This window comes from Thalassophryne amazonica, chromosome 2 (assembly GCF_902500255.1).
Source record: "Thalassophryne amazonica chromosome 2, fThaAma1.1, whole genome shotgun sequence".
Classification (NCBI taxonomy): domain Eukaryota; kingdom Metazoa; phylum Chordata; class Actinopteri; order Batrachoidiformes; family Batrachoididae; genus Thalassophryne; species Thalassophryne amazonica.
The window spans coordinates 46,866,725-46,879,082 of NC_047104.1; the positions used below are offsets into that span (position 1 = coordinate 46,866,725).

General features: G+C 42.0%; 1 long non-coding RNA gene across 1 annotated transcript; it reads right to left on the reverse strand.

Moving 5' to 3' along the window:
- Positions 1–2,025: 2,025 nt before the first annotated feature.
- Positions 2,026–12,055, reverse strand: LOC117502166. Its single transcript, XR_004558204.1, has 3 exons — positions 11,859–12,055; positions 9,495–9,501; positions 2,026–2,035 (listed from the first exon to the last, which is right to left on the reverse strand). It is a non-coding gene; the product is annotated as an uncharacterized LOC117502166 (long non-coding RNA).
- Positions 12,056–12,358: the final 303 nt, after the last annotated feature.

A 12,358-nucleotide genomic window follows, 5' to 3' on the forward strand; every position in this document is an offset into this window, starting at 1 on the left:
GTTTGTAGCTTTAGCTGCTACCTAATTTAATCATTTTGTGGTGTTTGATACAACCAAGCACTGCATGAAATAACACCATATGTATATTAACATTACCTAATTTTGGCATTACGGTGGTACTACTTGTCAGGTAGTATTGACAGGCTTCGGTGCTGTTATAGTTCCTCACAGTCACCCAGTCGGCCTCCAAGCAGGCCGACTGGGTGACTGTGAGGAGGAAGTGTAGTTCTAAACAGAAGCCCCGTGTACACCGCCAACCCGTTCACATTTCTAACCGTTTTTCCCCAAAATAAGGGAGAGACACTCCTCTTCTTCTTGTCTCTGTCTCCTGTCTATCTGGTCTCTTTGTTTTCTGGGACTTCTGCACTTTGTCCAGGGACCAACGTGGGTACCCACATACTGTGAGGGCTTTCCGTACAAGTTGTTGCTCTTTAGTCCTTCCCTCTGCAGTTGTGGGCACCTGTAGGGCGAATTGGAGACTCGGCTCCGCACCGTGGAAAATTCTACAGCTAGCCAGGCCCCTGTAGTCAGTGCGGACCAAGGTAGCTTAGCCGCCGTTAGTTCCCCTCTGGCAGATCCCGAGCAGCCGGGAAAGCAGGCCGACTGGGTGACTGTGAGGAGGACGCGTAGTTCTAAACAGAAGCCCCGTGTACACCGCCAACCCGTTCACATTTCTAACCGTTTTTCCCCACTCGGCGACACACCCGCCGAGGATCAAACTCTGGTTATTGGCGACTCTGTTTTGAGAAATGTGAAGTTAGCGACACCAGCAACCATAGTCAATTGTCTTCCGGGGGCCAGAGCAGGCGACATTGAAGGAAATTTGAAACTGCTGGCTAAGGCTAAGCGTAAATTTGGTAAGATTGTAATTCACGTCGGCAGTAATGACACCCGGTTACGCCAATCGGAGGTCACTAAAATTAACATTGAATCGGTGTGTAACTTTGCAAAAACAATGTCGGACTCTGTAGTTTTCTCTGGGCCCCTCCCCAATCGGACCGGGAGTGACATGTTTAGCCGCATGTTCTCCTTGAATTGCTGGCTGTCTGAGTGGTGTCCAAAAAATGAGGTGGGCTTCATAGATAATTGGCAAAGCTTCTGGGGAAAACCTGGTCTTGTTAGGAGAGACGGCATCCATGCCACTTTGGATGGAGCAGCTCTCATTTCTAGAAATCTGGCCAATTTTCTTAAATCCTCCAAACTGTGACTATCCAGGGTTGGGACCAGGAAGCAGAGTTGTAGTCTTACACACCTCTCTGCAGCTTCTCTCCCCCTGCCATCCCCTCATTACCCCATCCCCGTAGAGACGGTGTCTGCTCCCAGACCACCAATAACCAGCAAAAATCTATTTAAGCATAAAAGTTCAAAAACAAAAATAATATAGCACCTTCAACTGCACCACAGACTAAAACAGTTAAATGTGGTCTATTAAACATTAGGTCTCTCTCTTCTAAGTCCCTGTTAGTAAATGATATAATAATTGATCAACATATTGATTTATTCTGCCTTACAGAAACCTGGTTACAGCAGGATGAATATGTTAGTTTAAATGAGTCAACACCCCCGAGTCACACTAACTGCCAGAATGCTCGTAGCACGGGCCGAGGCGGAGGATTAGCAGTAATCTTCCATTCCAGCTTATTAATTAATCAAAAACCCAGACAGAGCTTTAATTCATTTGAAAGCTTGACTCTTAGTCTTGTCCATCCAAATTGGAAGTCCCAAAAACCAGTTTTATTTGTTATTATCTATCGTCCACCTGGTCGTTACTGTGAGTTTCTCTGTGAATTTTCAGACCTTTTGTCTGACTTAGTGCTTAGCTCAGATAAGATAATTATAGTGGGCGATTTTAACATCCACACAGATGCTGAGAATGACAGCCTCAACACTGCATTTAATCTATTATTAGACTCAATTGGCTTTGCTCAAAATGTAAATGAGTCCACCCACCACTTTAATCATATCTTAGATCTTGTTCTGATTTATGGTATGGAAATGGAAGACTTAACAGTATTCCCTGAAAACTCCCTTCTGTCTGATCATTTCTTAATAACATTTACATTTACTCTGATGGACTACCCAGCAGTGGGGAATAAGTTTCATTACACTAGAAGTCTTTCAGAAAGCGCTGTAACTAGGTTTAAGGATATGATTCCTTCTTTATGTTCTCTAATGCCATATACCAACACAGGGCAGAGTAGCTACCTCCGTGGTATAACTCACAAAGTCGCAGCTTAAAGCAGATAACCCATAAGTTGGAGAGGAAATGGTGTCTCACTAATTTAGAAGATCTTCACTTAGCCTGGAAAAAGAGTCTGATGCTCTATAAAAAAGCCCTCCGTAAAGCTAGGACATCTTACTACTCATCACTAATGGAAGAAAATAAGAACAACCCCAGGTTTCTTTTCAGCACTGTAGCCAGGCTGACAAAGAGTCAGAGCTCTATTGAGCCGGGTATTCCTTTAACTTTAACTAGTAATGACTTCATGACTTTCTTTGCTAATAAAATTTTAACTATTAGAGAAAAAATTACTCATAACCATCCCAAAGACGTATCATTATCTTTGGCTGCTTTCAGTGATGCCGGTATTTGGTTAGACTCTTTCTCTCAGATTGTTCTGTCTGAGTTATTTTCATTAGTTACTTCATCCAAACCATCAACATGTCTATTAGACCCCATTCCTACCAGGCTGCTCAAGGAAGCCCTACCATTATTTAATGCTTCGATCTTAAATATGATCAATCTATCTTCATTAGTTGGCTATGTACCATAGGCTTTTAAGGTGGCAGTAATTAAACCATTACTTAAAAAGCCATCACTTGACCCAGCTATCTTAGCTAATTATAGGCCAATCTCCAACCTTCCTTTTCTCTCAAAAATTCTTGAAAGGGTAGTTGTAAAACAGCTAACTGATCATCTGCAGAGGAATGGTCTATTTGAAGAGTTTCAGTCAGGTTTTAGAATTCATCATAGTACAGAAACAGCATTAGTGAAGGTTACAAATGATCTTCTTATGGCCTCAGACAGTGGACTCATCTCTGTGCTTGTTCTGTTAGACCTCAGTGCTGCTTTTGATACTGTTGACCATAAAATTTTATTACAGAGATTAGAGCATGCCATAGGTATTAAAGGCACTGCGCTGCGGTGGTTTGAATCATATTTATCTAATAGATTACAATTTGTTCATGTAAATCGGGAATCTTCTTCACAGACTAAGGTTAATTATGGAGTTCCACAAGGTTCTGTGCTAGGACCAATTTTATTCACTTTATACATGCTTCCCTTAGGCAGTATTATTAGACGCCATTGCTCAAATTTTCATTGTTATGCAGATGATACCCAGCTTTATCTATCCATGAAGCCAGAGGACACACACCAATTATACTCAACAAAAATATAAACGCAACACTTTTGGTTTTGCTCCCATTTTGTATGAGATGAACTCAAAGATCTAAAACTTTTTCCACATACACATTATCACCATTTCCCTCAAATATTGTTCACAAACCAGTCTAAATCTGTGATATTGAGCACTTCTCCTTTGCTGAGATAATCCATCCCACCTCACAGGTGCGCCATATCAAGATGCTGATTAGACACCATGATTAGTGCACAGGTGTGCCTTAGACTGCCCACAATAAAAGGCCACTCTGAAAGGTGCAGTTTTGTTTTATTGGGGGGGGATATCAGTCAGTATCTAGTGTGACCACCATTTGCCTCATGCAGTGCAACACATCTCCTTCGCATCATCCGTGAAGAGAACACCTCTCCAACGTGCCAAACACCAGCGAATGTGATCATTTGCCAACTCAAGTCAGTTACGACGACGAACTGGAGTCAGGTCGAGACCCCGATGAGGACGACGAGCATGCAGATGAGCTTCCCTGAGACGGTTTCTGACAGTTTGTGCAGAAATTTGTGGTTATGCAAACCGATTGTTTCAGCAGCTGTCCGAGTGGCTGGTCTCCGACGATCTTGGACGTGAACATGCTGGATGTGGAGGTCCTGGGCTGGTGTGGTTACACGTGGTCTGCGGTTGTGAGGCTGGTTGGATGTACTGCCAAATTCTCTGAAACGCCTTTGGAGACGGCTTATGGTAGAGAAATGAACATTCAATACGCGAGCAACAGCTCTGGTTGACATTCCCGCTGTCAGCATGCCAATTGCACGCTCCCTCAAATCTTGCGACATCTGTGGCATTGTGCTGTGTGATAAAACTGCACTTTTCAGAGTGGCCTTTTATTGTGGGCAGTCTAAGGCACACCTGTGCACTAATCATGGTGTCTAATCAGCATCTTGATATGGCACACCTGTGAGGTGGGATGGATTATCTCAGCAAAGGAGAAGTGCTCACTATCACAGATTTAGACTGGTTTGTGAATAATATTTGAGGGAAATGGTGATAATGTGTATGTGGAAAAAATTTTAGATCTTTGAGTTCATCTCATACAAAATGGGAGCAAAACCAAAAGTGTTGCGTTTATATTTTTGTTGAGTGTAGTTAAACTGCAGGATTGTCTTAATTCAATTCAATTCAATCAATTTTTTTATATAGCGCCAAATCACAACAAACAGTTGCCCCAAGGCGCTTTATATTGTAAGGCAAGGCCATACAATAATTATGTAAAACCCCAATGGTCAAAACGACCCCCTGTGAGCAAGCACTTGGCTACAGTGGGAAGGAAAAACTCCCTTTTAACAGGAAGAAACCTCCAGCAGAACCAGGCTCAGGGAGGGGCAGTCTTCTGCTGGGACTGGTTGGGGCTGAGGGAGAGAACCAGGAAAAAGACATGCTGTGGAGGGGAGCAGAGATCGATCACTAATGATTAAATGCAGAGTGGTGCATACAGAGCAAAAAGAGAAAGAAACAGTGCATCATGGGAACCCCCCAGCAGTCTACGTCTATAGCAGCATAACTAAGGGATGGTTCAGGGTCACCTGATCCAGCCCTAACTATAAGCTTTAGTAAAAAGGAAAGTTTTAAGCCTAATCTTAAAAGTAGAGAGGGTGTCTGTCTCCCTGATCTGAATTGGGAGCTGGTTCCACAGGAGAGGAGCCTGAAAGCTGAAGGCTCTGCCTCCCATTCTACTCTTACAAACCATAGGAACTACAAGTAAGCCTGCAGTCTGAGAGCGAAGCTCTCTATTGGGGTGATATGGTACTACGAGGTCCCTAAGATAAGATGGGACCTGATTATTCAAAACCTTATAAGTAAGAAGAAGAATTTTAAATTCTATTCTAGAATTAACAGGAAGCCAATGAAGAGAGGCCAATATGGGTGAGATATGCTCTCTCCTTCTAGTCCCCGTCAGTACTCTAGCTGCAGCATTTTGAATTAACTGAAGGCTTTTTAGGGAACTTTTAGGACAACCTGATAATAATGAATTACAATAGTCCAGCCTAGAGGAAATAAATGCATGAATTAGTTTTTCAGCATCACTCTGAGACAAGACCTTTCTGATTTTAGAGATATTGCGTAAATGCAAAAAAGCAGTCCTACATATTTGTTTAATATGCGCTTTGAATGACATATCCTGATCAAAAATGACTCCAAGATTTCTCACAGTATTACTAGAGGTCAGGGTAATGCCATCCAGAGTAAGGATCTGGTTAGACACCATGTTTCTAAGATTTGTGGGGCCAAGTACAATAACTTCAGTTTTATCTGAGTTTAAAAGCAGGAAATTAGAGGTCATCCATGTCTTTATGTCTGTAAGACAATCCTGCAGTTTAGCTAATTGGTGTGTGTCCTCTGGCTTCATGGATAGATAAAGCTGGGTATCATCTGCGTAACAATAAAAATTTAAGCAATGCCGTCTAATAATACTGCCTAAGGGAAGCATGTATAAAGTGAATAAAATTGGTCTTTTATTCACTTTGTCTTACAGACATAAAAACATGGATGACCTCTAATTTCCTGCTTTTAAACTCAGATAAAACTGAAGTTATTGTACTTGGCCCCACAAGTCTTAGAAACATGGTGTCTAACCAGATCCTTACTCTGGATGACATTACCCTGACCTCTAGTAATACTGTGAGAAATCTTGGAGTCATTTTTGATCAGGATATGTCATTCAATGCGCATATTAAACAAATATGTAGGACTGCTTTTTTGCATTTACGCAATATCTGTAAAATTAGAAAGGTCTTGTCTCAGAGTGATGCTGAAAAACTAATTCATGCATTTATTTCCTCTAGGCTGGACTATTGTAATTCATTATTATCAGGTTGTCCTAAAAGTTCTCTGAAAAGCCTTCAGTTAATTCAAAATGCTGCAGCTAGAGTACTGACAGGGACTAGAAGGAGAGAGCATATCTCACCCATATTGGCCTCTCTTCATTGGCTTCCTGTTAATTCTAGAATAGAATTTAAAATTCTTCTTCTTACTTATAAGGTTTTGAATAATCAGGTCCCATCTTATCTTAGGGACCTCATAGTACCATATCACCCCAATAGAGCGCTTCGCTCTCAAACTGCAGGCTTACTTGTAGTTCCTAGGGTTTGTAAGAGTAGAATGGGAGGCAGAGCCTTCAGCTTTCAGGCTCCTCTCCTTTGGAACCAGCTCCCAATTCGGATGAGGGAGACAGACACCCTCTCTACTTTTAAGATTAGGCTTAAAACTTTCCTTTTTGCTAAAGCTTACAGTTAGGGCTGGATCAGATGACCCTGAACCATCCCTTAGTTATGCTGCTATAGACTTAGACTGCTGGGGGGTTCCCATGATGCACTGAGTGTTTCTTTCTCTTTTTGCTCTGTATGCACCACTCTGCATTTAATCATTAGTGATTGATCTCTGCTCCCCTCCACAGCATGTGTTTTTCCTGGTTCTCTCCCTCAGCCCCAACCAGTCCCAGCAGAAGACTGCCCCTCCCTGAGCCTGGTTCTGCTGGAGGTTTCTTCCTGTTAAAAGGGAGTTTTTCCTTCCCACTGTCGCCAAGTGCTTGCTCACAGGGGGTCGTTTTGACCGTTGGGGTTTTTACGTAATTATTGTATGGCCTTGCCTTACAATATAAAGCGCATTGGGGCAACTGTTTGTTGTGATATGGTGCTATATAAATAAAATTGATTGAATTGATTGATCATACCAAAACCGTCAACGCTGAGTGACGACACAAAGTAGTTAACAATACCGGCATACATAATCGAGGGCCACTTTGTCATGTCACCTTCCCACTCTGTTATGACCCGTGGGTGAGCCAGAGTTGTTCCCTTTGAGCTTTTCAAAAAGGTTTTTGTTTCTACCCATGTAGTATCTTCCATTTTTCTATACTGAGAACACCGCTCACCAGAAGTCCTAAGCCAAAACAGAAATACCTCTGTTGTAAAAGCGGGCGGGGCTGAATAAAGTGAATACTCCTTTATGTACAACATTTTAGCAACATAAGCTTATTTTAACAGATTCCTGTTCATCATCTCAATGCTGTGGTAGCATCCACTCTGCTTGCAAATAGCAGATTCCAGGCACTCAGAAATGTAATTTTGATGCTTTTTAATACACTGTATAACATTGCATAACTATGCGTATCATTAATTAAGTAAATAATTTGTCATCAAATGCGTACCTCAGAAAAAACTGGCACTAGATGAAAGGTGGATTTGCCCTCTGACTGTAGGTGCCCACTGGATTTTATTGGTATGTAGCCTCTCTCATCACAGCGCATCATAAATAAACATTTCAGCTGACTGCTGATACTTTAGACCTTGTTCTTTGATGTATTAATATAAATACATTTTAGATTGTCAACCATTCAGACAAGCAGACTGTGACTCTTCTCACATGAGGGCGTTTATGAGCACAAGATTCTATGAAATTGGAGGTGAAGTTTCTTTGGTTGACCTTCAGCAGCCTGTTTTTTATATCAAAAGAATTTACCTCATCCTTTTGTTGCTATTTTAACAACCATTAGGAATTTTGTGAGAAGGGCTGCCTGAGATGGGCTGCAGGAGGATGGAAACAGCTGTGGGATTTTAGTGTTAATGGTAAACATCTTCAGTATGTTTCTTTTGACCATTTTTGTTCTAAACTACTAATATCTAAATATGCAGAATGCTGTTTTTGAAGTTTGCTGAAGCCTACCTCAGCAAAGTAGATTTGGTGAATACTGAAACCCACCAGCAAGCAATTGCTCAGGCTCATTTGAAAGTGGCTTGTTGCCTACTGGAGAGAGGTTGACTCATTTTTTTGACATTAGCTGTTACACAAAGCCCTTAGTGTGCTAAATTTTCACATTACCTGACTAAAGTTTTTAGCCTGCTACAGAGGAGGCTAATCTTATTTTAGTTGACAAAACTTCAGTGTCTTACCTCAAAAAATGGTGACTATCATGTATCAACTCTAGATGGAACACTCAAGAGCACCCCTACGTCACTCGTATTGCTCCAAAAGGAGAGCTTTCTCTGCTTTTGGCTGTGGATGTAGCAGACGATGACAGTCATGATGTGTTTGTGACAGTTCTCACATTCAATTTCAATTTATTAATTTATATAGCGCCAACTTACGACAAAGTCGCCCCAAGGCGCTTCACACAATTCATAACAACACAAAGTAATTTAAAATCAAAAGCACAATAAAAAGATAAAACACAGTAGAATAAAAAGAAATTACAAAGTAAACATAAAAACAAATGAGATTAATGATAAGACAGTCTAAAAAAGTGGGTCTTCAGTCTTGATTTAAAAGTCTCCACCGTGTCAGACTGCTTAATAACTGCAGGGATATCATTCCAAAGAGTCAGACCACGGTAGGAGAAGGCTCTATACCCCACAGACTTCTTGTTCACCCTCGGAACACACAGAAGCCCTGCGCCCTGCGGACGCAAGTGCTGCGCAGGTATGTAGGGCTTAACCAAGTCCGCCAGGTAGGAAGGTGCCAGTCCGTGAACAATTTTATAAACCAACAATAAGACTTTAAAATCCGATCTGGCAGAAACCGGTAGCCAATGAAGGGATGCCAGAATGGGAGTAATGTGGTCAAACCTTCTACTTTGTGTCAAACGTCTGGCAGCAATTGAAGTGCCCGAATGCTAGACTGCAGCAGGCCAGAAAATAAAGCATTACAATAATCCAGTCTGTAAGAAATAAACGCATGTATCAAAGTCTCAGCATCAGCCATAGACAGGATGGGACGAATCCTTGCCACATTTCACAGATGGAAGAAGGCAGTCCTCGTAATGTCTCTAATGTGGGGGCCAAAAGACAACGTAGGATCGAAAAGTACTCCAAGATTCCATTAGCCACCGGGCGTAGCTGTTGCGCTGAGCAGCGTTGTGTACACAAAAAGGCTTGATGGAAGAAGAAACTGAAGAGTGAAACTGCTAGGCTAAGTGCTAAGCACGTCATTCTGCAGTTTGTATGTGTCCGTAAATGTTAATAAAGCCAGTTAACGAAACAAAGTTTGGATAGTTCATGACAACCAACCAGGAAGTAAACAAAACTGTCGCACATTGGAGCTATCTCTCGTTATGCCTGTGAAAACAGTCGGTTAATGTAAGACAACCAAACTACAAGTTTAGCCATCGATGTGAAACAGTGATTAGATGGATAATGCTGGGCAACTAACCATAGTCAACTAAGTAAGTTTAGTAGACTAAAATATTAGATTGCTTTATGAAACCAGGCCCTGGTCTAAACAAGGTTTAATAGGGTCTAAACCAGGAATAAACTTACCTTATCCAGGCTAGGTGTAAATCGGGTCTAAAACTAGAACTGAGCAGTTTTCCAAACTCCGTGTCAGGCCCCCACCTCAACTCTCCCTCCCAGCTCTGCTCTTACCTCCAGTGTCACTCCATCCTAATGTTAGCATGGTACTAACTGACAGAAATATTCACTTGAGACTTGAGAGAGTGAGGTTTTTCGGAGGTTATGTAGTCATACATTGGAAATACTATACTGTACAAAATGTATTAATTGTTTTAAACAAAATGCAGTTTTGAAAATTGCACACTGTAATTTATCAGTCTGTGTACTCGGCATGGGATGATGTTGATTTTTTTTCTATCTTGATTATCTTGGCCGTCGTAATTGTGATTAATGATAACATCACAATAATTAATAAACATCGTGTACAGTGCATTTTATTGTAGGCTAAAACTAATTATTTTATTGTATATCTTTTCCTATGGGCCAATATCAACTGAACTTATACTAAATATAATAAATTATAATAAATTAAATTATATTGGACAGTAGTTGAGAGGGCAATCAGCTTGCTGAAGAGACAGACTGCTGCCTGGACAGGTTGAGGGTGCTGCTGTACTGACCTGAGAAGGTGTGCTGCATTGTGATGACCTGTGGCATCCGCAACAATGTGGCACACTGCCACAGCACACCACTGCCAGAGCAAAACATCCCACCACCAGAGGAACTGGATGCCGAACTGTCAACTTCAACCCACCCCTGGAAGCCATCAACCATGTAAAGAGACAAGGACAGAATTCACTTATTCACAAGTGCATTTATTGCTTTACTGATTTCACCAAGGACATTAATCATTTGATCCAAACGATCACTGATTGCTCTCACAATTTCCTTTTGTAATTCCAGCACAGCTCAGGTGAGGACACGGCCAGTCGGGCGGATGTCAGCAGCTGGCGTGGAGGCACCAGCTGCTGACATATACACACATAGATGTCAGGATGTTAAACACTTTGACTCATGTTTGATTACTTCATTTTCTTTATCTGAGAATAGACAATAAGCCAGGAGAGGGCACAGACTCCTCCACCGGCTCTGCTGGCCCCAGCATCTCCACGCCACCTGCTGACGTCCACCCGGCAGGCCGTGTCCTCACCCAAGTTGTGCTGGAATTACAAGAGGAAATTATGAAAACAATCAACAATCATCTGGATCAAATGAATGTGCTTGGTGATATCAGTAAAGTAATAAATGCACTTGTGAATAAATTAATTCGTCCTTGCCTCTTTACATGGTTGAAATCCATATAGCTTCCAGGGGTGGGCTGAAGTTGACAGTTTGGCATCTGGTTCCTGTGATGAGGGATGGTTTGCTCTGGCAGTGGTATACTGTGGTGGTGTGCCACGTTGTTGAGGATGCCACAGGTCATCACAATGCGGCACACATTCTGAGGTTGGTACAGCAGAACCCTCCCCCAATTTGCCCCCAATCTGTCCAGCCAGTGCCACCGTCCCTTCAGCAGGTTGACTGCCCTCTCCACTACTGTCCGAGTGTGGGAATGGAGTTCATTGGATCACCTCTCTTGGTCTGTGTTGGGGTTCGTTTGCAGGGTCATCAGCCATGTTCTTAGCGGTGTCGCACCTGTTTCGTGGAATTTATCCCTGCTTCAATAAAACAGTCACATTCTGTAGCCACGGCCCCTTGGGGTCAGATGAAGGCAGAATACAATACACCACTTAAATGAACCAAACTATTAATGAATGCTGACGTGCACCATGGCTGATACTGTGACATTTGCAATTTTATGCACACATTTATTGACAAATACTGAACACAGGGAAACAATCGGGGGCTTGTCAGCGAAACACAAAACAAAAAAAGAATAACAAAAATCATTTGAATGTGCATGTGCCCAAATGTGTATTGTGCTGGTTTTAATTTGGGACAGTTAAACAAATAAACTATTTACTCACTGATGTGCACATCACTCTGATGACTTCTTTTCCAGGGGCAGTGCCAGGGGAGCATTAGGGGGCACTATAGCTCCCTCTGGATTAGTCATTGCACTCCCATAGCACCCCAAAGAAAATAATTCCTGACTTCCCATGTTTTTGAGGCCTTGTCCACACTGGAACTGAACTTCCCTCATACAATCTTTTTCTTTCTCATTTTCAAAAAATGTTCCATTTCAGAAATATCTCCGTTCTCACAGATCCTGTGAAACCACTTGAAATGCTGTAGTACATATGCCAGGCCTGTATGTAGCACTGTAAGGCTTCCACAAAAAATAGAGAAGACGACGTGGAGCTAATGAATGTAGCAATGGAAGCTAGAACTTTACAAGGTGGCAAACAGTGGAAATAAAGTGTTTTAATCTGATCTGTTGCTAGGATTCATCATCATAGCTGAAAACTGTTAACCACATGACACCATTGTTTTGGAAGAGATGTCTGGAAATGTGTTAATTCCTTATGATGTAAGTTATTTGTGACCAAATTAAGGTTTTTATAAACAAAGTGATTCTGTAGCCGTTTAACATTTAAGCCCAGGTTACACCTAGACGGTTTTGTCGGTGGGTAGTACGTAGACCAAAGTTTGCGGTAGTTCCGGCTGTTTTCGCAGTGGAATGGGGCGGAGCATTTCGCAGCATTTTGAGCGCCGCACTAGCCGCAAATACGCGGCTAAAACGCCGCTAAATCCACCGTAGCATCCAGCACACATCAG